Source organism: Podarcis pityusensis, assembly GCF_964106645.2.
Source record: "Podarcis pityusensis genome assembly, chromosome: 1".
Classification (NCBI taxonomy): Eukaryota; Metazoa; Chordata; class Lepidosauria; order Squamata; family Lacertidae; genus Podarcis; species Podarcis pityusensis.
The window spans coordinates 48,321,130-48,345,264 of record NC_138028.1 but is presented as its reverse complement, the minus strand read 5'-3'; the positions used below and the strand labels follow the sequence as shown (position 1 = coordinate 48,345,264).

Genomic DNA, 24,135 nt, shown 5'->3' with positions numbered 1-24,135 from the left:
TATATGATATTAAGTGGTATTACTGCGTATGTCATTTACTTGCACATCCTAAAATGCTTTTTAAACTATAAAACTGCACAAACCCTGTAGATGGAAATAGCTCTGGAAAGGGTGGTAGTTACTGAACTTCCTTTTTTCATTGTCTTCCTTCAAGACGCTTGAGTTGCCCACTGTGGTCCATTCATAGTGATGCAGAATGCTCAATGAACTGTTTCCCACCAGAGATTCCTACTCCACCTTTTTAGACCTCAGGAAGGACCAGGAGATTCCCTCTAGCTCATTGGATATGGCATTTTGGAGAAACTTTAAGTTGGCCCACGCCCATCTCGGCTCCCGATGCCTGTGTTGTAGTTTTTGGCTACCTAAATTGTCCAACTGCTAAGTTTCATATAACTCCAAATTTCTGCCTTACAACTAGTGAGTACACATGTGGGCGAAGGCTTGTGGGTTTTTATAATATTACCCTGAACCATGCCTTTTACTTTTATTTTCCTTGAGAGAGAAGGGGTAGGATTTAGGAGTGTTATGCAAAAAGGCTGGAAATTCTGTCTGCCTTGGAGGGTAGGTTTGATCTTGTGTTAGAAATTGGTGCATTTTTGGAAATCATCCTACATAAATCCTTGGGTTTGGAGACGTGATATTTGATAAGTGTAAATCCAGCAAAAATAGTTTTGAGGTAGGTTTTTTGGTTGTTTTTTTTAAAGGGTGGAGTGAATTTTTCACATCTGTTCAGTGCTGAAGGTGACCAGCTCTTGCTTGTAACAGCAACTGCCAATGTCTGTCCAGGGCCAGCATTTTTCTCTGACCCCAGTTTACAGCTTCCCACATGAGCATGCTGCGCCCAGGCTACTCTTGCCAAAGAAAGCAAGAGCTCCTGTAGCATTAGAGCCTCAGTTCTTCATTGAAACTGGAGAGCATATGAAGCTCATTCAAGCACAGGGTGAGTGTTGCTGTGACCTGGCTTTCAAACCACCATCACCAACCTCTCTCTTATGTAAAAGAAAAAAAAGCTCACATTCAGTATTTTTGTAATAATTCCATTGTTTTGTCATCTCAAAATAGCTACGTCTTAGATGGAAGGAAGTCAGAATATTGCTATACAAAACAAACCAGAGTTAGCAAGCCATCAATCAATCACATGCCACTCAAGTAATTAGCATGCACATATATGCACTCCTTAATGACCCCACAATAACAAACCAAGGCCTCTATAGGGAAAGGGAGGCAAATGCACATTCATAGAACAGAGAAAGTAACCATCAAAGAAAGCGTAGGGGATAGAAAAAGCAAAGCAATAGGGCAACAGACAGCACTGTGTTATATTTCACATAGGTCCAATTAAATTTTTGCTTGAGTTCCCTAATTAAAACTTGAATAGCATTCAGAAGAACTTTCTGTAGATGCTGAGAATGTGGCAGATATAAGGCTAAAGTTACCTTTGCATTAGGTTTTATTTTGCTGCCAAGTATCTCTCTCTGTTTAATTATATGATTGAACTGGACCAACTAGACTGCTCAGAGGTTTTATTACAAACAATATATAAATTTTGTTAAATAAAAAGAAGAGTGAACACGAACATTGGTTTGTTTGCTTTTCCACCCTTTTATATACTTTAATACCAATAGTGTAATATCCCAATGCAAAGGAATAGCTAAGTGGAGTTGTTGTTGTTACTGTTGTTACTGTTTTTCTTAATGGTTTTTATTTTATTCTGCCTTATTACTGTTTTTCTTAATGGTTGTAGTAGGTGTTTTTACAGAACAATAAAACAGAGGGGGCAGAGAGGGAGTAAGGTGTGGATCCCAGAATCTTAATGGGCTGTTTCACACATAATACTAACTCACGGTTTAGCACTATTCAGAGAATCCTCAGTGATCCTGATGTCTGATCAGAGTGTTTCACACTATTCTCCTGCATGGCTGGAAGCAGAAATTTTGTGATTATTTTCAGTCCTGAATATTTGTTTAGTACTACATACAAATTGGGAATCCCAGTTGAAAACAAACTCTGAAAAGTTGGCTTCATGGTTCACAGTTTGAAGTTGGTTTATTATGAAATTCGTTAGACTTCGTTTCAAATCGGGATTTCTGGTTTCTTTGTAAGGCTAAGATGAGATGCACTGAAACTTAAGTAATCTTGGCAGGTCACCTAATCCCTGATGCGCGGGAGGAAGGAAAGGCACACAGACCCAGCACCTTTGCTCAGGCTTGCTGAGGCTCATCCTCATATCACTAAACCATGCTGGGGTCAACAGCATGTGCAGGCTGTGGCTGGTGGGATTTGTAATCCAAAACATATGGAGGGCACCAGGTTGGGGAAGTTTGGTATAGATGCTGAAAACATACTCACTGATATCCATTCCTGTTTGGGATATACTCATTAGCCGAGAGAGAGACAGGAAAAAACAGTGGTGAATGCCAGAAGAGATACCTCTCCAATCTCCCTTTGTCAGTCTAACAGATTGTAAGCTACTGGCAGGGTAGGGAGTGGGGAGAGATAGTGAATACAGTGGTACCTCAGTTTACAAACTTAATCCGTTCCAGAAGTCTGTTCTTAAACCGAAACCATTCTTAAACCGAGGCGCGCTTTCCCTAATGAGGCCTCCCGCCACCGGTGCCCTTCCACTGTTCGGCTTCTGTTCTTAGACTGAGGTAAAGTTTGCAAACCGGGGCACTACTTCCAGTTTTGCAGAGTTTGTAAACCGAATAGTTCGTAAACAGGACTGTTCTTAAACCGAGGTACCACTGTATATAAAATAGGTCAACTTGAGAGTAAACTTTGTTAATTGGTCACATAGGGTTCTGATCATCTGGAGAAGCCCTCAGAGTTTACAATTCCAGAAGGCCTTGGGCCTCAGTGAACAAGCCAGGTATAGCCTCTTGGAAGAGTGACTCTTCCTATTTACATGAGTGCTGGGAGAAAGAGAGAGCTAGGTCAGAAAGATTTGCTTGTACTATGACTTTGTTTTCTGCATCGAGCCATACTATCACGAGGAAGGTTCATGGAGTGTAACGCCCTTTGAGGAATTAAATCCGCTTTTCCTCTAGTGCCATGGATGTGATATTGCATTACAAACAATGGATTCAGGAATAGAATGAGGGAACAATGGCAAAGCTCATTCTCCACTATTCCCTGGACTGTGAGGAGCACTGATCAGCTGCTGGTTCTCCGGCATGTAACCTGAGCCCCTCACTCAGGACTGTTAGAAGCATATGTAGCTTGTTCAAGGCTAAGAGGGCAGGAGGCCAGATATAGAATGCACTAATGGAGGTGACAGGAGACTGGAGTTTACAGCCAAGGTCAGCAGTGCTGGAACAGCCTGTCTTCAGCTGGGGCCATTAAATGGCTCAGATTTGTTCAAATTTGCTGTTTCCTTCCTAGCTGAAAAGAATAGTAGAGAAGAAACAGAATTCAATCTTAATATTTTTCTTTTAATTGTTTAATAATAATAATAATAATAATAATAATAATAATTTATTTATACCCCACCCATCTGGCTGCTGACTTTAAAAGCTCAGAAACTCTCGCCTAAGTGATGCTTCAGACCATGAACAATACACAATAAACAGTTGGAATCTGTGCACAGCTTGTGAGGAAATGAGTGGAGATATTGCACTGACATGTTAAACAGCCCTGCTACTTTTATCTTATTTATGTCCAGGCTGCCTCGCAGAGCAGTACACCACTTTGTTTATTCCACTGGCTTGAAAGCTTCAAAATGTGGCAACTCTTTTGTGGCCTTCCTCTCTCTCTCTCTCTCTCTCTCTCTCTCTCTCTGTGTGTCTGTCTGTCTGTCTGCCTTTCTCTAAACTCTTATTTTCTCCTAGGAACTGTGTTCAGGGAAATGTGTGTAGGTTTGTGGGAAGGGAAGGCCTTAAACATACATGTCAAGAAGGATTCCTAAGCATGTATCCAGGGGTGAGGCCAGAGGGGGAAAGTGCATGGATCAGTGCATGTGACTCTTAACATTGTACAGAAGGTTATATTCCAGCCAAGCAAAGTGAAAGGTTACCACACCCACATCTTTCTTTTCTCCATCACGACAAGCAAGAGGCAGCATCACAATTTAGGAGCACATTCCAGCCACAAACACACTCAAGGAAGGCGTGGAGCAAGGTCAGTGAGGGGTGTGTCCAGGGAGGCCTAGTGGCTTGGCTGGTGGAAGTCTCCTGGACAAGGTAAAAAGTCCTGGGGGTTCTCCACTCTTAATGTCTCTACTAAGGGAAAATAATCAATGAATCGTGTTTCTGCTGTCACAGGACTCAGCAACACTGCAGCCTTCTCATGGAAAAAACCATGGATTATATCATCATGGTGTGAGGAAGGTTACAGCGCATCTCTTTGCTTCTGTAGTTATGCAGAATGGGACTTCTTGGCAACTTACAGCAGCACAGGAAGAAACCGCTTGGTGTCCTCATGGCAGTGCAGAACGCTTCCTCTGTTCATGTAAAGAAGAACTCTGCCAAAGTGGTTTGAGCCAAAGTCAGTAACAGTTTATGACTTCAGCCCCCGGCTCAGAGGATGTACATGCTATATATATATATATATGTATATATATATATATATATATATGCGCACAAATTGACACAGCAAATAGTCCTAAACACAGGAGAAGGTAAAATGCTTTGACCCAATTTCAACAAAAAGCACATCCATCACTGAGCTGTAAGTAAAAATACAGATATGATTTTTGGGGAGGGGAGTAATAAAAGACTTTGAACTCCCTCTGCTTTCATGCAGGAATGGGTTTGTGGGCAGCAGTTAGCTCTGGTGCTTTTCTCCTAACCTACATGTGCTTTGGACCCCATGCCTACAGCCAGCACGCCTCTTGATCCTGCTCTCCGGCATGTTAGTTTTAGCTCTGCAAGTTGAAAGGAAGGACACTTTGCTTTGCAAAAACCTAGATTGAGCAAGGAGATACTCTCACACAGTCTGTGATATATTGCCTTTATTCTATCTATAGCTAGAATGCTGTTTTCATAGTTCCCATTTTAGGATTGCTTCATCCATACCAGGAAGTTACGAGTTTTGTAAGACTAGGTGGTGATTTGAGACCAAAGATACCACCATAAGATGAAATGTAATCATCTTCTCGTCTTTTTTCTTTTTTTTTCTTTTTCTACCTCCCCTTTGTGGCTCTGTTGCTTTGCCTTCAATAAAATCCTAGATATGAGCATTCCAAGATTTGGATAAGCAGCAGAACCAAATTAATAAATTTGTACCTCATTCTTGTGAAATAATTACCTCAGGTTAATTCAGATAGCTTGAAACTTTAAAATTTCAGGCCCTGACCTCTAGCCCTGTTCTAGCATATTGGTGAGCCATGATTTGAGATTCCAATGCAAACCTCTTTTTAAAGAATCAGCCTCATCTTGTACCCACTCTTGTCCAAAAAAATACATGCTAAGGTGCTGGTAGGCACTTTCTGTCTGTCTGTCTGTCTGTCTGTCTGTCTGTCTCTCTCTCTCTCTCTCTCTCTCTCTCTCTCTCACACACACACACACACACACACATACACACACACACACACACAAAATATAGAGCTCTAATAACCCTGTGACCAAACTTATCAACTGCCTTGTTTTGCTTTCAGTATTTCTTGTTTTGCAGCAGTTCCTATATTTTGGTAAACATGCTTTTTTTTTAGAATATCTGTTTTTTATTTTAAAAAATAATAAAGAAAAGTAATAAATTTAAGAAGGAATCCAGCTGACTTTACATCTTACTGTTTTGTTCTATTATAATTTATGTAGTGTTTATAGTATTCATAGTATCTGAAGTGCTAGGTAAAGTTGCCTCAAAGTAAAACTGTTTTCCACTGATTTTTACCTAGCACAAATAACATCAAAGTAGAAACTGGGGGAAAATGTACTTTAAAGGTAACTAAAGGGAGATTTTTTTTAGTTAATCCCAAACTACCTGTAGATTCTTGAGAAAATGTTACACACTTGCTTTTTTTGCTACCCTAACTCACTGGAGAAGGTACATTAAAAAACAACAGCCAGTGAGCTCAGCTTTGGGGCCCCTCAACTCAATATTACAGGTCAAAGGAAACCACCTTATGTTGAGATACACAGGCAGATCCAAAATGTCACGCCAGGGACATGCTTCTTGACAAGATATAATGCACAGTATGTATTTTTGTCAGATAGCAAGATGGGCACCTTCATGCAACACGTTAGCATTCACGTCCAGACTGGCAGAATCACTGATGTGAATTATCCTGCGTCTTGGAACAATGTTGGATTCACCCTCTCTTTTATCTGACCTAGCTCTCTTCCCCCACCCAGCAGACTTCAGCATACATAGGGTTAAAGATCCTCTCCTCTGCCACTTTGGCTTGGCGCCCAGAGTATTGATTACGCCCCTCAACAATAGCAAGTCATTAGGAGATATTTTCTTATTTGGTCTCACAATTGCCCCTGACACTAAAGCCACTGCCGAGGGGCCTTGTCTTGGAGAAAGCGCAGCAGGAATAATCCAGCAGGGTCAGAAGGAGGGGTCAGAGGCCAGAGGCCAGGACAGGTCAATGCTAGGCACCCAAAGCTCCAAGCCAGTGGAGCAGGTGAAAGGTCCTTTTTGGTTTCACACTAGCCATCCTTTTGGAAACTTAAGATCCACTTTGGGAGATTCAGTGAGTTGGCTCACAATAACCTGGAGTAAAGGACAGGGGATGACATATGTCCCATAGTTTTTCGCCCAGAAAAAAAGTGGAAAACTGGAAAGGGGAAGAAGGGCAAATCTGAAATATGTCTCTGCTTGGGCTTTTCTATGCCAAACATAGCGCAAGAGGGGAACCAGATAGCTTACCCTGCAGCGACAGCCAGTTGCATGTGACTTGGGCTCAGGCTGCCTTCCTATAATCAAACAGCAGCTTTTTCCCCTTGTAAGAGGTTTTTTCCCTGCGCTAAAAGAAAATGTCTAGACACTAACAATAACAACTGGGCCTTGTATGTGTTCAGGGAATGCCTATCGAAATTCTTATAAATATATTTGGGAACCAACCTCCAGGAACGCCTCCTCCACAGAAAACTGTTTTTGCACAACTTACATTCATTTCAGCAAGGTGTGCATAGAAGACTGGACCTACTGCATTCAGCTGAGTCTTGCTCTTTACTTCCAGTGCAGTGCACTTACCTTATAGTAATAGTTCATTAATAAATATAGTATACTTCTGAAAAACAGGCCATTTCAAAAAGAAGGTTTAGAAAAAGAAGGCTTTTTAAAGACTCTGAGGTGATGCTGAGCAGAACACAAACAGAATGGATTGTAAAATTGGCATTTAAGTTAGCTTCTCAGTTGATTTTTAGGAGGACAGAAAATGTCTGAAAACTAAAGCAGTTGTTTCCATCTGATGTGACAAACTGTTCCTTCTCTTTCCCCCAGTGCAGCAGTCCCTGGATCTGCCAGCTGGAGGAGTGAGAGGTTAGGCCCAAAGGACAGAATAAGTGTACACATTCATATCTATGTGCTGAGATCTAGTCTGGCCCTATTTGATTCAAATATACTAGACTCTGAATTTCAGATGGAAAACGCCAGCTCCTGTGGTAATTGTTAGAACTGACTGGTTTCACTACACTTTTGAATTCTTAGGTCCTTTTTTCAGCACTACTGTAAGATTTTTGTCACTTTTCATAACTTTTCTATCTGTTTCAACATATATATTATGTGAGGCTCAGTAACAGAATCCTCTACGGAAAGATTAGAGGCACAGTTGGTGCTTCCAGATATCAGTTTCTCCAGCAACCACAGTTCCAACACAAGTGTTGGACAGGAACAGGAAGTACCTCAAAGGAAGAAACTTCCTGACATAGGGGTTTGACATGCTGTTGTGCCCTGTTTGACACTACTGCTGTCATGTCATCTGTGCAGCTTCTCCTGTTTTATCTATTGAACCAGCAGCAATTGTCATGAGGACCAGCAAAATCCCCACATGGCTTTTAGGGTAATGATTCAGTGCATCTGGGGCTTGGAAACACATCTGTCTGAAAGCTGCAGCAGCTAGTGGGTATGCTGACCAGTGGATTTGCTGACAGATCAGATCCGGTCTTATTTCTCTAGTAAATTATAATTACAATTTAGTACAATGAGGCCACAATATTTCATCAAGTAATCTGTGAACCCTCAATTGATGCTTAATCTGCTCTTGATCAGGGAAAATGGTTGGACCAGTCTTGATGCACATCATTCCAAGCAAACTTTGTCTGATCAAAATTACAGACCAATAGATTGAGCCATGATTTGATATTCCAAAGCAAACCTCTTTTTAAATATGTATGTCTCCTTTTGACCCACTGTTATTCAAAACATACATGCTAATATGCTGGTAGACACATTCTCTCTCTCTCTCTCTCTCTCTCTCTCTCTCTCTCTCTCTCTCTCTCTCTCTCACACACACACACACACACACACACAATGAAGACCTGATTCCTTGTTCACACAGTACATTTCTCATAAAGCTACAGCTGTCCGGAATTGTTGACAATTGTATATTTGACTTGCCATTTTTACCTACATTTTTCCTTCAAATGCATTTCCGAATATAGCAGGAACAGAAATTTTGGGTGAGAGGAAATCAGTATTCATAGAGTCTTGGTACCTGTACACAACTTGCTTCTCCCTTCCTTCTAAATCTAAGCCAAAGCAGTCTTCTGCTTTAGGCTGCTCAGAAAGGCGTACTTTCTGCTTGCTGATTCAAAACCTGCCTCCTGTCATATTTCTGGAGAGAAGAAAAAGTAGCATTCAACTTTTTAAAGCAACACTTTTATTTTAATTGAAACATTCTACAAAATCTGTGGAGGTGGGCATGGCAAAATTTAAGCTAGGAAACATGTAACCAACACCATTTCCCCTTCTGGTCTGACTTGTGACGAAACCCTAAAACCATTCCTCTACAATAACTGTAGATTTCACTATTGTGTTACCGTCTCTTGCACATAGCTGACTTTGCCAGTATGAGTTCTGGAGACAAACTCAGGTCCATGAAATACTCCCCTATGTTCCCTGCTGAGTTGTTTGACATAGGAGGCAACTGGGTGCTTTCTTGAGGCACAAAAGTGAACAGCCCAGAGAAGTGGGCTCCCAGAATCCTCCTCTGTTCTCCTAGAATCGTCACACCCACACTTCCCTTTATCTCCTGTTCTGCTTCCTCCTCTAATCATTCTGTAGCTGCTTGTTTTCTGCCTCCCTCAGACATGGCATTGTGACTCAGAATTGCTGCAGGCACGCCATAAATAGGCTTTTTGGGGAGGGGGAGCAAGTGATCAGAAAGCACACTTCTCCATCTTGCCATTTGAACGTCAGCTTCTCCCACAATACAGAAGAACACAATACAGGAAGCACTTGTATACATCATAACTTAAGATGTATGGTGGAAGCCTCTCTTTTGCTAAAAGGTAAAAAAGGCAAAGGACCTCTGGACGGTTAAGTCCAGTCAAAGGCAACTATGGGGTGTGGCGCTCATCTCGCTTCAGGTCAAGGGAGAATCTGGAGAGCTGGTATTGAATGTGGCCTTTTGATCCACGCACTCACAGAAAATATAAACTTCTGTCACACTGTACTTACTGTGTTTGCACATTTTCTTTGTTGTAGAGATTCATTCCACATTGCAAAAACCACCAATTTAAAGCACCTCTAGTTATGGCCCTGTCTGAGAGTAAGATTTCCCTCAATAGTTCTAGCTAATGAAATTAAGCAGCCTTTTAAAAGTTATTGGTTTACTTTTTTTTACTTTTTTACTTTTTGCTATTGAAGTTTAAATTCCAGGTCCCCTTCATTTTATGTACTTGGATTCACTTAAAGCAGTAAGACAGGAAAATTCCGTTCTGGCTGTGTGGGTATTTAGCAAGCCCTTATTGCCACAGGACATCAGTTATCTCTCTAAAGTTTTTAAAAATAGAATTATCAGCAACAATCTCTCTTTTTCTTCGTTCCCCTGCAGGGGGTCAGTTCAATGGGTTCTTTTCCTCTGTGGATTCTATGAAGAGCTGTGATTGGATGTAATTCATCTAGCAGTAATTTACATTACTTATCAGAAAATGAGAAGTGATGTGGTGTGTAAGCAGTTGTGGGGGTTTTTTCAGTCTGTACATGCAGGGGCTAGTATTTTGTGCACCCTCTGCTGGCTTTGTTGAGTAACAAATTGATTCACATAGCTGTGCATGCTGGTGTTTTGCTGATGAGCAACTTTTGCTGATGTTTTGGCAAGATCAGGTGTTGCATAAGCTGTTGATGTTACTTAAAGGAAAGTGCTACATATATTAATTGCAGCTCAAATTGAAACATTGGGGTGGAGGAATCAATGTTTGCCAGATGGAAAGTAATTTAGAAAATGTAGTATTCCCATGCTAATGTGGTCATAAGCTCAGTGAAGTAGGAAAACATGAAACAATAGTGGTGGCTTTCTGATTGTTTTGTTTTTGTGTGTGTGTGTGTATAATGTTATTCATACTATGGTACCTGACATTCAAAACTGAGACTTGAGGAGCTGCTATCCTCCCTTCAGATTTCTTTCTCTCCAACTAATACTGTTTAAGGAGTTTCTTATTCTTAATTTGTCGGTGTTAACCTTCAGTAATCAGTATGGTTGCTTTCTTATCTTCAGATGTGCTTCTCCTTTCAAGGAACTAACACAATCTTCTTAAGAGCAGCTTGAAGCAGGACAGAGCTGTGCTATGAAGAGAACACAAAGTTCCTTGTGATTCCTAGTTTGCTTCAGTCCCGCCAGTGGTGCAGTAATGGCTCTTGGGATTGCTATCTTCATGGGGGGGGGCTGGCCTTACTGAGAAGCAGAGAAGGAGGATGTCCCTTCTGCATCCTTTCGGGGCAACATCCTGTAAGTTACTTTGCTTAGGGCAGGGTCTGCACATTGCTGAGACATTGTGGCAGAGCTGGATAGTCCTAACGAAAGCAAATATGTAAGATGAAATTGGCTGGCTGGCTGAGGCCTGCAAAGCCCACCATCGGCTGGTAGCCCATTTGTCCCCTTTGCCCTTCCTGTTGATGTATCTGGTGGGTGTCACTGGCACAGCTAGGCTTGGGGGGCGGGGGTCAAATTCTGCCTGCTGATAATTTTCTCAAGATAACACAAAACCATGGATTTTATAGATAGTGGTGAGGATTATTCTAGTGTTTGAATTCGGCCTCATGTTTGTGTGAATCTAGGTTGGTTATTAAACAGCAGATCAGCTTCATGATGATCTAGATGTCCTCTTATTTTCAGTCAGAGTCGAAGTCAGTTGCAGAGAAGCAGATGGAGAAGAAATTAAGAGGTACATGCAAGGGCAAAAGGAGGGAGGAGGGTGTTTTTTTCATACATGCAAGCATATGATTTTTCCATATGGATGCTTATGGGTTTTTTCTCTCTGCAAAGAAATAGACTCTTGTCTATTTAAAAAGCAAACATTCCCTTGTGATGACCCTCTAAGGATCTCACAGCTAATATAGTTTTATAAACAGTTTGTAATGTCATGTAGAAGCCTCTAAAAGTACTCTCTTTAGAAACAATGCTTCTGTCTCACATTTCCTGGCATTTTCTTCTGCAGCGCTTGACATGTTAGTCTTCAAAACAAGATCCCTGTTGTGATGGATTCATCTGCTGCTTTGGGTTGCCTTCATTTGATCGTGGCCACAATCCAGATAGCTGTTACTTGTGCCCAAGGACTTCAGTTTCCTCAGTGAGACTCTTTTTATTATTATTTTAAGCAGTCCCTGGTCAACGAACTGCTTTTGAAACTCTCCCAGTTCCCAAAAGTGGATATGCAGGGGAGCTGCAGTTCCTTCTTTAAAGGAAAATTTATATATCAAAAACCTCACTAGCCAAGTGTAGGTAATTGTACTGGTCTGTGGATCATAGTAGCCTTTAGACAGATCTTTCTGGTGTCAGATGAGGAACTGATAGCAACTCTAGGCATCCAGTTCTTAATGAGTTTTCATCCACATCAAATGTCTACATGCACTGCAAACTGTTTATATGTTAACAGTGAGATCCTTATCCTGCTATGATAATTTTATGAAGAAGGGTGAGTTCACACTATGAATTAATTTGATGCCAGCTGAAACAGTGTGCTAAAACTAAAAAAGTATAAAGAATACATTCCCACAAGGAAGCATGGCTCATGGGCATAGAATGTCTTTCTTGTACTAGCCAAATTATTCATCAGCTGCTGAATCGTTTTTGGAGCCCTGGTACATAAAGCTGGCGAGAAATCCACCATAATTGTCCTCTGATTCAGCATCCTCTCTCCTTTCCTCCTCTGTACACATGAGTGAAGTCTGCACTTGGCTGAAAGTGAGAAATTTATTAGCACAAGAGCTTTTCTGTCACAATCTCTTTACAACATCAAAAGGTTTATATCAGGAATGCAAGTTTTAATCACTTTAACAGGTTGATGGGAAATCAAGAATTCTTTGACTGAAATTGGAGCTGTTTCTATGCTGTTTTCGCCATGGAACAGAGCAACACTATTTCCTATTCATATAAAGCACTGAGCTCTACCATTTGAAAACATATTTGGGCGTCATGGGTACTTTCACCGGGGCAGTGGATTATATTCTATAGTTCTAGTCTAAATTCTACTTAACATGTATTATATTTATGTATTGGCTGTACATTTTACAAATAAATAACAGACACAAGTGGAACTTCTGAGAAAGCAGGGTTTATTTTTTTCAAGTGTAAGGTGAGAAGAGGCCCTGGGGTGAATTTACACAGTGTACCTGGTAACCACAGACTCTTACCAACCCCAGGGCTTCCTTCCCTTTGATAAGTACTGTTTACAAATAATGAAAAGCCTTTATCCTCAATAATTGAGCATCTTGGAAGCCTCAGGTGAATAGGTTAAATGAAAAACAGGTTTGTGTGAATTCAAGTTTTTAGAAGTAGGAGTTAAGTACTGAGTATCAAGTCTATACTTTGTGTTCTTTCTCATAGAAAGAAAATGGTTTTGGAAACACAAAAGACTGTTGGAGCAATGACAGTACAGTGCTACACTGATTACTTTCACACAAATACATTTTTAATACAATTTTAATTTTCTCTGGTATCTCAACATTCTGGATCTCACATACCCACTTTTCAGACCAGTTCATGGTGTTAAGGATGCATATGCTGGGCTGAACTCACAGCCTCCAGCCCAGTATTCCACGTTTAATAAACTATCACATCTAAAAAAGGCCCATTCAGGGGTTTTTTTGGGGGGGGGGGTATCCTGGGCAAAATGCCCATTGGTGAGTCTCCTCTTCTGTTGATGGATCCTTGTGGGCTTACCTGACAGTGGTGGCAGGCACAGCTTCAGTTCAAGCAGCATCAGCTGACTAAGAACTGCCATTTTAATTTTCCCACAATGCTTGCAGGGTGACACTACATTGGAGTATTGCGGAAAATTAAAATGGCATCTAGACCCAGGGGCTCAAACACTGGACCAGTGGAGGGAAACCTTTTTAAAGGAGACGCCAAAGAAAGTGTAGTTGGTAGGCTGGGCATTGCCTTGGCAGCAGCCCAGAAATTCTGAGTGCTGCTACTGGCCCTGCATCAGAAAGTTTTAGCTCTGTGCAGGGTTCCCTGCCATTACTAATCTGTTGCGCTTTAAACTGTTACTCTGAGGAATGAGCATTCTGACTGTTAACCACTGATAAATCCAACTCTCCATGAGTTGGTTTTATAAAATAATTTTACATTTGCAAATTTAGTGAGATCATATGCAGCATCATACATTCCTTTTACAGTATCAGTAATTACTGATGTGTCACATAGTGGATTTTGACATTCTCATTGAAATTTTCAGTTGAAACAAGGAAGACGCTTTCACTGACTTTGTAGCCACCCCTGCCTACCTATCACCCCCACAACCCCCCATGCCAACCTATTCCCTTCACACCTCACACCCCAAAACCTTGTACACCTGGCCCATTACCCATTACCCCTTTCCCAACCCCTTCTCCCTTCTCTCACTCATTACCCAAACCATGCCCCTCTTCCCTCACAGGTCATCCAGACTAACCGACGCCCCCATTCCCTGACTGATCGCCCAAACCACATCCATTCCATCTTCTCACACATCATCTGACATGGCAGCAGTGAGGTAAGGTGGAGACCAAGAAGACGGAGGAATGGGGTCATAATAGGGGATATAACTTGGGCTTAAACTCATTCTGCCAACACAGGCAGGGGCCAGGAATGGAACCCCCACACAAAATGGTTGTCGTCTGTACTTAAAAATTAATTTCCATGAGGATTTCTTCAAATTCACGAATGATATGCAGAAATAAGGTAAAGCAGATTTAGAAAACAGATTGGAAATAGATTTATCTGTGCGTCACTAGCTGTAAACCCTGGAGGCTTTTCCATTGCAGATTTTGCGTCTCATTCCAGATGCCATTGCTCCACATACACAACTGAAGGTGAGAGTTGTGACTGTTGTTGAGAAATGTAGTTTTATTTGGGCATTAGTAAAAGAAGCTGGAAATGCAGGTGTCAGAACAATTCCAAAAGGCAACTTCGCTATTGAATTGAGTCTGGTGGGTGGTAGGTCTGCCTGGGGCAGTTCCAGTCACCTGGCCCAGTACTACTCCTCTCAGTAAACAGACAAGTGGGATGCTGCTGTGTTTGTGCTAGTATTAGATTTACGTATTTTTTGTTTGCTGATTTGATTTAGTGTTTTTATTTAAATTTCGGGTTGTGTATACTGGTCTGTAAATCATCTAGATAACTTAGTTATATGGGCAGTATACAAATGTAAGAAACAATATGAAATCAGCCTTGGTGGGGCCTCTGGATCACTTCTGCCCCACAGCATTTGCCCACTAGTATCATTTGAACTTCCTCCATCACAGCTGTTGTTTTTCATGATGCATTTTGAGGCCATACCACACTTTGATGCCAATATCCACATGCATCAATACATAACAAACCGTCCTCATCTGTGTTTTCTTGTGACGTTGGTGCCTAGCATACTTTGATGAATGTGAATACGTGGTAGTGTATTGCCTAGGTTTTATAAGAACCGTAATGTGGGAAGCTCACACCTAGAACCCCATTGCATTGGAAGCAAACTCACAAAGCTGTCGGTCCTAATTGAAAGTTGTAGGATGTTAGTTGCTGAGCGGACTGGTTCTGGAATCTGGAGATGTCTTTAAGACAGTCTTGAAGGAAATACAACCTCCTAAATCACTGCCAAATTCAGCACTTAAGTTCCCCTAGGAAATCTCCTGTCAAGATCACAAAAGAGATGGTACAGGCTCAACAAGTTTTGACACAGTTGTACCGTGCAAGATGGATACACTTGGGTTGTTTTGCCTTCCTTAGCTTAAGAAGAGCGACTACACCCATCTTGGCACACTGTGTGAGGGTAAACTGCTGTATCAGGAGCTGGCTCTGTCTCTGTTCCCAAAGCAGCCAGGTAGTATTATGGGGGATTAGAGAAAAGAGAAAAAGATGGCAGAGATAATGAGCAAACCTGCCTGAGAAGCAAAGGAATGGGGGATACCCATACACTAGCAGCCTTTCCCCATCCAGTCTGCCCACAATGTGCTGTTGTGCAGAGTCTGCAGCAAAGCAGGGGAATTTGGCACTGACATGGCTCAGAATAGTCATCAGATATTTAAAACAGAGCTAGAATAACAAAGGAGCCCTTTGTAGCGTGAAGCTGCACTGAAAGCCCAACCTCCTCCCTCCCTCCCTTCCCCAGCTGGCTTGCAGGGAGCTGTGCACCAGCTAATGAACACAGTAGAGTGCAGGTTGTGGGTTAGTATGGGTACGGGGGGGGGAGAGAAGTATTAAATCCTTTAACTGCTGTAGCATTGATAAGCATTTTACGAAGACCTAAGAAGCTGCATTCAGCTCCCCTTTGATCAAACTGACTGTGCTGCTCGCTGAATGGTGCTACTCGCAGACAGAAATGGGACGCATCTATTTTTAATGCGTTATCTTTGCTGCTAGTCGCAAGTGAGACGGATGAAGGAATGTGAAATATCGCATTGATTTCCCATCACTTTGTTTTCTTACTGCAGCTCCTCTGACTTGGCAACATGGGAATTGTCACTTTTGTCTCTTCTGCATATCTCCCCTCAACCCATTTCAAGGAAATAAGGAAAAGCTTGACTTAGAATTAGTAAGTTCAAATCTGTATTAATTAAATCAGGGGTTTCTGAGGCTGTTTCTAGTAAAAGCGTACAATGCAGCACCTTTCCATACTTTATGGGATTTATTTCAGTTTATGCAGCCTGGTGATGCGGACAGGACCATTGCAGTGCTGCAACCAGCTTATTGCTCTCTTGATCCCTGTCCATCCTAGCTGGTGAAAGCCAGTCAGAGGGCTTGCCCAGGCGGCTCCAGGACATGGCTATGGAGTGGTGTATTTTTCCCTTCAGCAGGCAATAGTATGTCTGCTTCTGAAGACACCCACCCTGGACCTTGTGGTTTAGAACAACTTCTGCCCCGTCACAAATACCCCTTCTTGGGTAAGATGGTGAAGAGAGTGTTAGTAAGGCAGTTGCAGGGCTTCCTAGAGGATACCGATTATCTGGATCCATTTGAATCTGGGTTCAGGCATGATTTTGAGAATCAGCCTTGGTCATCCTGGCGGATGGCCTGTATCAACAGCAGGACAGGGAAAGTGTGACTCTGTTCCTGTTTCTCCAGCTTTTGATACCATTGACCACAGTAGCTTCCTGGAGCAGCTCTTTGGAATGTGTATTGGCAGCAGTATTTTACATTCCTGCATTCAGCGCCATGTCCAGAGAATAGCACTGGGAGATTGTGTCTCAAATCCATGATTCTTGTGCTATGGTGTGCCGCAGGGCACAATCTTGTCCCCAGTGCTTCTCAGCCATTGCTCAATATTAAGCCATTGGGAGCACTCATTGGGTGTCTTGGGATACAGTGTCATCAATACACTGTTGACACATAGTTCTGTTTCTCCAAAACATCTGAGTGGTGATAGTGGGTGGCTGAACACAATCTGGACCATTGTCAGGGCTCAGTGGTGAACTGGATGAGGGCCAGTATACTGAGCCTGAACCCTGAGAAAATGGAGGCACTGTATGCCACTTACAAACTTTGGGGATTAAGTGTCATATGAACAGCTTAAATAAATTAATAAAAAATCCTGGAATCTTACAGTTAAGGCTGATATATAAATCTATAAATTTATATTTAGATTTATAAATTCATAAATCTAAATAAAAACGAACAAATCTCACCTTGGCATCATTAGTACACTTAAAGCTAAGTATGTCAGAAATGTACTGAGATAGTTTGAAGCAAACATGTGCCAGGATATGAGTTCAACAGATCAAACATTTGTAATTCCATAGGGAAGGTTAAAAAAACTAGGATGATTTCCTTGCTATTTGCACATTATGCACTAGAGGCCTATCCTTAGTGATAAGAGCAGTGTCTCGTACACTGGACAGATCTATCTTGAAGGAGGTGAAGATAGGAGGTTACATCTGGGTTGCACCACAATCCTATACTTGGCCGCTCAGAAGTAAGCCCTATTGAGTGTAGTGCAGCTGACTTCCAGCTAAATTGGTATAAGATTGCAGCCTTAATTTGATATTCCTTCCTTATGGTTCAGTTATCTTGCTTTGGGGTTACTGGCATGGTGCGAGACAGAGGGAGCTTTTAGGTGTGAAGAAAGGGAGAGAAAAAAGGGGAAATCTTGTAAAGTTGAATAGAGGGGCGAGGCCTTTACTTTGGGGGAAGTCCTGGTCTGCTTTTGACTTGGGAATTTGCAGAATCCAGAAAATGATGAGTGATGCAAGTGAGATGCTGGCTGCTGCTTTAGGACAGGTGGGTGGCATTATAGTAGGCTCCAAGGCTCTGGAATATTCAAATGGCGGACTTCCGGTCGCAGCCACGGACCCGACGCAAGCGGGATTTTCTCGGAGAGGGAAAATCCGGGCTTTTGGGGGAAATCGGGGGTGCTACAGGGCGCGGTAGCCCCCCAAAACCCCTCTGGAGGGAGACCAGAGGGTCAAGATCCCAGCGGAGCCAACAGCGGATCGCCTGGCCGTCAGGTAACTCCATAAAAAGGAGCGAAGAGAACGGCGGGCGGAGAAGCAGGCACCGGGAATCCATTGTCTTCCCCCCAGGCTTGCAAGGCGAGTGGGCGATTCTCAAATAACAAGAAATTCGAACCAATTTGGATTTATAATTGGATTTTTAAAAAAAGGAAGGTTTCGGAGTAAAAAGAAAGACTGAAAAACGGAGGTCAGCTTCATCTGAGATCGAACAGCAACGCACGACTGAGAGCAGAGTCGGAAACGAGAGGTTGGTGAAACAGCAAGCGGTTTGAACTTCTTCCTCTGAGAAAGTTTGTAAAAAAGTTATATACAGTGTTGCAAATAGTTGCAAATAGTTGCAAAAGCGGGTAGAGGAAGCAGAAACTTGTTTATGTACTACTGTGGAGGGGTCTTCGTGTAACGATTGGTTTGACAGAAGGAAAATTTATAGAGGCTTCCCGATACTTTCGGTTTTAAAAGAACTGCGCAACAAAATAGTGCTTTTGTATCTCCATTTTGCTGAAGTTTAGCGCGATCTAGCAACAGAAGGAAGAAAGTAGAAAAGAGATAAAAATACAGATTGATTGATGGATTGACTGGATTACATTGAGCAAAGCACTTCCCTTTTGGCACCTTCTTATTTATTTATTTATTTATTTTTTGTTTAAGTCCTTCTAAGCTTAATTTCCAACTTTCTAAGGATTGCTGAGTCTGCATGAAGGTTTTTTGCTAATCCCCTCCTCTGAATGGTCTATCTGGTTACGTTTTGACAGAGCCACTTGAAATATATAGGGACTAGATACCTATTCGGATTTGATTTAAACTGAGATTTAAACTTCTTTAATTTTGGACTATTTTTAGCTCCCTCTTTGGGTTATTAGGGGGATCCTGTTCTCATTTTTATTTTTCATTTTTTACTCTATTCCCCCCCCTCTTATTTCTGTTTTTATTTTTATTTTTTATTGTTGTTATTATTCTTTTTTCTACAAATTAAATGCATGATTTGCTAAGTGGATTTTTACAAGTATATTGGGACATTTAGGCAATTGGAAAATATTCAACATTTGGACTTAATTTCATCAACTTAATATAATTGAGCTCGGGATTATTTTTTCATTCCCTTTTGCCTTTTCGAGACACGTCTGGCCATTTTGTTTTTTGGTTTCTTCTTTGTTTTTCCTTCTTCTGAGAGAATACTATTGGCTAGGGAAATGTATTGATTTGGATATTATCATCATTCAACCCTGGAGTCTGTGGAGCTTTAATCGTGGTTTGGAGTGGATTTAACCTAAATGGTGGCAAGAAGAAGGAAGAAAATTTATTGGTCATCCTGCCCATCGGGTTTTGGGTCCTATAACAAATTTTGGGGGAAATTAAAGGAAATTGAAGTTTGACATTTAAACATTCAATAGTAGGGTTATTCTGGAAACTTTTTGAACTATAAATGGAATACATAATTTAATTGAGATAGAAAAATAATTTTTAAATATTTTGTTATTGGGCCTAAGAATATTTTGAGAAGTGTGGGAATATATTAATTTTGTTTCTCCAGAAAAAGGATTGTGTTTACATTAATTTGTTAACGACTATATATTGAGTGGGAAAGAGTTGAGATTTGGTAAAACTATGTCTCACACACAGAAGAAAGCGAGCGAAAGTGGAACTCCGGCGGACAGGAGAGGTTCTAAACAGGAAACAGACTTCAGAGGAGAAATTTTGAAAATGTTTGCAGAAATTAAAAATGATATTAAGCAGAGTGAGAAGAATTTAGAATCCAAATTAGAACAAATGGACAAAAGAATGGGCCAGATGGATAAAAAAATGGGCCAGATGGACAAAAAAATTGACGAAACAGTTAGTGAACTGAAAGGACAATTAAAGGACGTGAGTAGGAGGACTCAAACTTTGGAGGAGGGAATGAAAAGGAATAAATTGGAGATGAGGGAGGTGAAAAAAGAAGAGGAGAAAATAAGAACAGGAATGTCGGAAATTAATAAGGCACAGGAGGAGGTCTGGGACGCGATTGCCATGAATGAACTGAGACAGCGGGAAGTGAATCTGAGATTTAGGCTTGTCCCAGAGGTGCAAGGAGAGAATATTAAAGAGAAATTAATAAAGGAGATTGCACAATGGATGGAGCTGCAGACAGAGGAGGTTGCAAGGACAATACAAAATGCATTTCGAATCAAGACAAAATCAGTGAAGGCAAAGAAGTTCCCAGCAGATTGTCTGATTACATTTAAAGACAAAGAGATGAGAAACTTGATACTTCAAAAAAATAGAGAAAAGAGATTGAACATAGATGGAAATTACATAATTATTTTTAAAGATATCCCAATTAGGCTGTTAAAACGAAGAGACCCATACAAAGCAACGGTGCAAATCCTCAAGAAAAACAACATAGAATTCAGATGGGAATTTCCGGAAGGAATTTCTTTCTCCTACAAAAGCAAAAGACACAGACTTACAAGTCCGGAGGAAATAAGCAAATTTTTGAGAAAATATAAAGAGCTACGAAGTGAAGATGACAAGACAAGAGGTGCAGAACCAGGAATGGAGGCTGCAGGAGGAGTAGACTTGAAACAGATAGAAGAAGAAGAAAGGAAAAAGTTAGAAGAAGAGGAAGAAGAAGAAGAAGACAGATTATAAAATTTGTAATAAAATTTCCAATATGGCAAAGATGGCGTTGAAATTATGGACATGGAATATTAATGGGATTAATGATAAAAAAAAACCGGAATAAGATTGAACAACATTTTAAAAAGAAGAATTTGGACATTATTTGTTTGCAAGAAACTCATGTGGCAAGAAGACATAAAAAAAGTTTTGATTAACAAAAGACTAGGAAATGAATTTATATCATCGGCTAGGACTAAAAAGAGAGGGGTAGTATTGTATATCAGTAAAAAAATTGAAACTCAGCAAATTTTTAAGGATGAAGAAGGCAGAATTATTGCAGTCCAGATCAAATGGCAAGGAGAAAAAATAGTAATCGTCGGGATCTACGCACCTAATGGTAACAAAACAGACTTCTATAAAAGTCTAGAAGAAAAATTATTCGAATACATGGACCAGAAGATCATAATAATGGGAGACCTAAATGGAGTGGTGTCAACGGAAATGGATAGATTAAGAACAACAGGGATGAGCAAAGATGGAAAACTACCTAAGACCTTTTTTTCAATGATAAAGAACTGTAACTTGATTGACGTCTGGAGACTTAGACATCCCCTGGAGAAACAATTTACATTTTACTCTGAGTCAAATCAATCCATGTCGAGAATAGATCAAGTATGGGTCTCGAATGAATTAACTCCAAGAATCACAGACATTGAAATTCAACCAAGAGTGATTTCGGATCATAGTGCAATAAAATTTGAATTAAAAGGTTATGAAGAAAAAACCTTTAGATGGAGAATTAATGACTACCTTTTAGATGATCAAAAAGTTTTGGATAGTGCACGAAGGTGTTTGATGGACTATTTTGTAAATAACTGCAATAAGGAAACAAAAATGAACACGGTATGGGATGCCAGCAAGGCCGTGATGAGAGGTTTCTTTATCCAGCAAAATGCCTTGAAAAACAAAAATAGAGAGACAGTAAAGAAGGAAATTTTGAGACAAATAACAGAGAATGAACAAAAATTGATAAAGAAACCTAATAATGAGAAGATAAAACAGAACATAAAGACTCTACAAACACAATTTGCAATGATAATAAACAAAGAAGTAGAAGGAAATATAAAAAGGTTGAGACAGAGAAATTTCGAGTTCGCGAATAAATCAGGAAAATGGCTGGCATGGCATATAAAGAAAAGAAAGGAACAAAACACAGTGAATAAGATCATCATTGAAGGTACCGAGATAGATAATCCGAAAAAGATTAGAAAAGGATTCCTGGACTTTTACAGACACCTATATAGAAGCAAAGGCAAGAACAACATGAGAAAAATAGAAAGATTTTTAAAGGATAAAGAGGTGCAGAAGATCCCGACGGGAAAAAAAGATAACTTGAATGCCCCAATCGAAACGGAAGAAATAAAAGAGGCAATAAAAGAGATGAAAAAAGGGAAAGCTCCAGGTCCAGATGGATTTACAGTCAGTTACTATAAAGAAATGAAAGACATCCTAATCATACCTATGAAAGAAGTCATGAATAACATTATGAGAAATAGAGAAATCCCAGAAACATGGAAAGATGCGTATATTACATTCATTCCAAAACAAGACTCAGATTTAATGCAAGTTAAAAATTACAGGCCTATTTCATTGTTAAACACTGACTACAAAATTTTCGCAAGCATTTTAGCAAATAGAATGAGAAAGGTTTTACGAGAAATTATACACAAGGATCAGACAGGTTTCCTTCCTGGCAGACAGATGAAAGATAATATAAGAAATATAATTAATATTTTAGAATATCTGAATGCCAGGAATGAGAAACAAGCTATGATGATTTTTGTGGATGCTGAAAAGGCCTTTGATAATATATCATGGGATTTTATGTTAAAGAATTTAGAACATATGGAAGTGGGTAAGGAATTTTTTAACGGAATAAAAGCAATATATACAGAGCAGAAAGCAAAGTTTCTAGTAAACAATATTACGGCAGAAGATATAAAAATAAACAAAGGTACAAGACAGGGATGCCCGTTATCGCCACTATTCTTCATCTTGGTTCTGGAAGTTTTGTTAAAGTCAATAAGGAAAAATGAAGAAATAAAAGGGGTGACTGTGGGTAAAAATGAATATAAAGTTAAAGCGTTCGCAGATGATCTGGTAATAACAGTGGAGGAACCACTGGGAAGTGTTAAAAGAGTACTAGAAGAAATAGATCAATTCGGTCAAGTTGCAGGGTTTTATTTAAACAAAAAGAAGACAAAAATTATTGCGAAAAATATGAAAGAAGAATCAATAGAGGTAATGCAACAACAAACTGGAATAGAGGTGGTGAACAAAGTGAGATATTTAGGAATTTGGTTAACCCCCAGAAATATAGATTTGTTTCAAAATAATTATATACCTGTGTGGAATGGTATAAAAAGGGATTTGGAGGTGTGGGGAAGGTTGAAGTTATCCTTTTGGGGGAGAATATCAACGATAAAGATGAGCGTGCTACCAAAGATGTTATTTTTATTTCAATCACTCCCGATAATTAAGGGGACATCAATATTTAAAGAATGGCAAAAGATAATATCAAGGTATTTCTGGCAGGGTAAGAAGCGAAGGATTCAGTTTAAGTTACTAACAGATGCGAAGGAAAGAGGTGGCTTCGCCCTGCCAGATTTGAAACTATATTATGAAGCATCTTGCTTATGCTGGTTAAAGGAGTAGATTAAATTAGAAAATGGAGAATTGTTGGATCTGGAAGGGTTTGATAATAGATTTGGTTCATATGGTATGAAAAGAAGAAAATTCATAAAGGGTTTGAAAACCACATCTTCCGAAGGTCGTTAATAAATGTATGGGACAGGTATAAAAATTTGTTGGAATTTAAACTCCCCCACTGGATTTCACCCTTAGAAGTGATGAGCGTAAAAAAGATCAATATGAGGGGGAGGTGGATAACATATGGAGAATTGACATTTAAAGAAGGGGGGAAATGGAAAATGAAACCCTATGAAGAAGTAAAAGAATTTGTCTATGATTGGTTGCATTACTATCAGGTCTGTGAAATGTTTAAAAAAGACTGTAAAATGTATGGATATGGAGAAAAAGAATCAAAATTTCAACTAGAGATATTGAATAATGAGTATAAAAATTTGTCTAAAATGTATAAAATGTTGCTGGAGTGGTATACAAAAGATGAAGAGGTTAAATCGGTAATGATACATTGGGCCAGAGATTTTGGTTATAATATACAATATGATGAATGGTCAAAATTATGGAATGAAAGACTAAAATTTACGGCATGTACTGCGTTAAAGGAAAATGTGATGAAAATGGTATATAGATGGCTAAAATGTACAAAACATGTAATAAGTACTGGAAATGTAAAGAAAAAGAAGGGACATTCTATCATATGTGGTGGGAGTGTAAAAAGGTGAGAGGCTTCTGGGAAATGATATATAATGAATTGAAAAAGATGTTGAAATATACGTTTATTAAGAAACCGGAGGCCTTCTTATTGGG

At 40.1% G+C, this 24,135-nt stretch overlaps 1 protein-coding gene and 1 long non-coding RNA gene across 5 annotated transcripts in view; one reads left to right on the top strand and one right to left on the bottom strand.

Moving 5' to 3' along the window:
* Window positions 1-24,135, bottom strand: part of LOC308473605 — a 128,751-nt gene that overhangs the window by 690 nt on the left and 103,926 nt on the right. Inside the window, exon 13 of the long non-coding RNA XR_013984105.1 lies at window positions 1,016-3,377. This is a non-coding gene — a long non-coding RNA (uncharacterized lncRNA). The remainder of the gene's footprint in view (window positions 1-1,015; window positions 3,378-24,135) is intronic.
* Window positions 1-24,135, top strand: part of RAD51B (RAD51 paralog B) — a 322,140-nt gene that overhangs the window by 246,206 nt on the left and 51,799 nt on the right. The window lies entirely within an intron of this gene.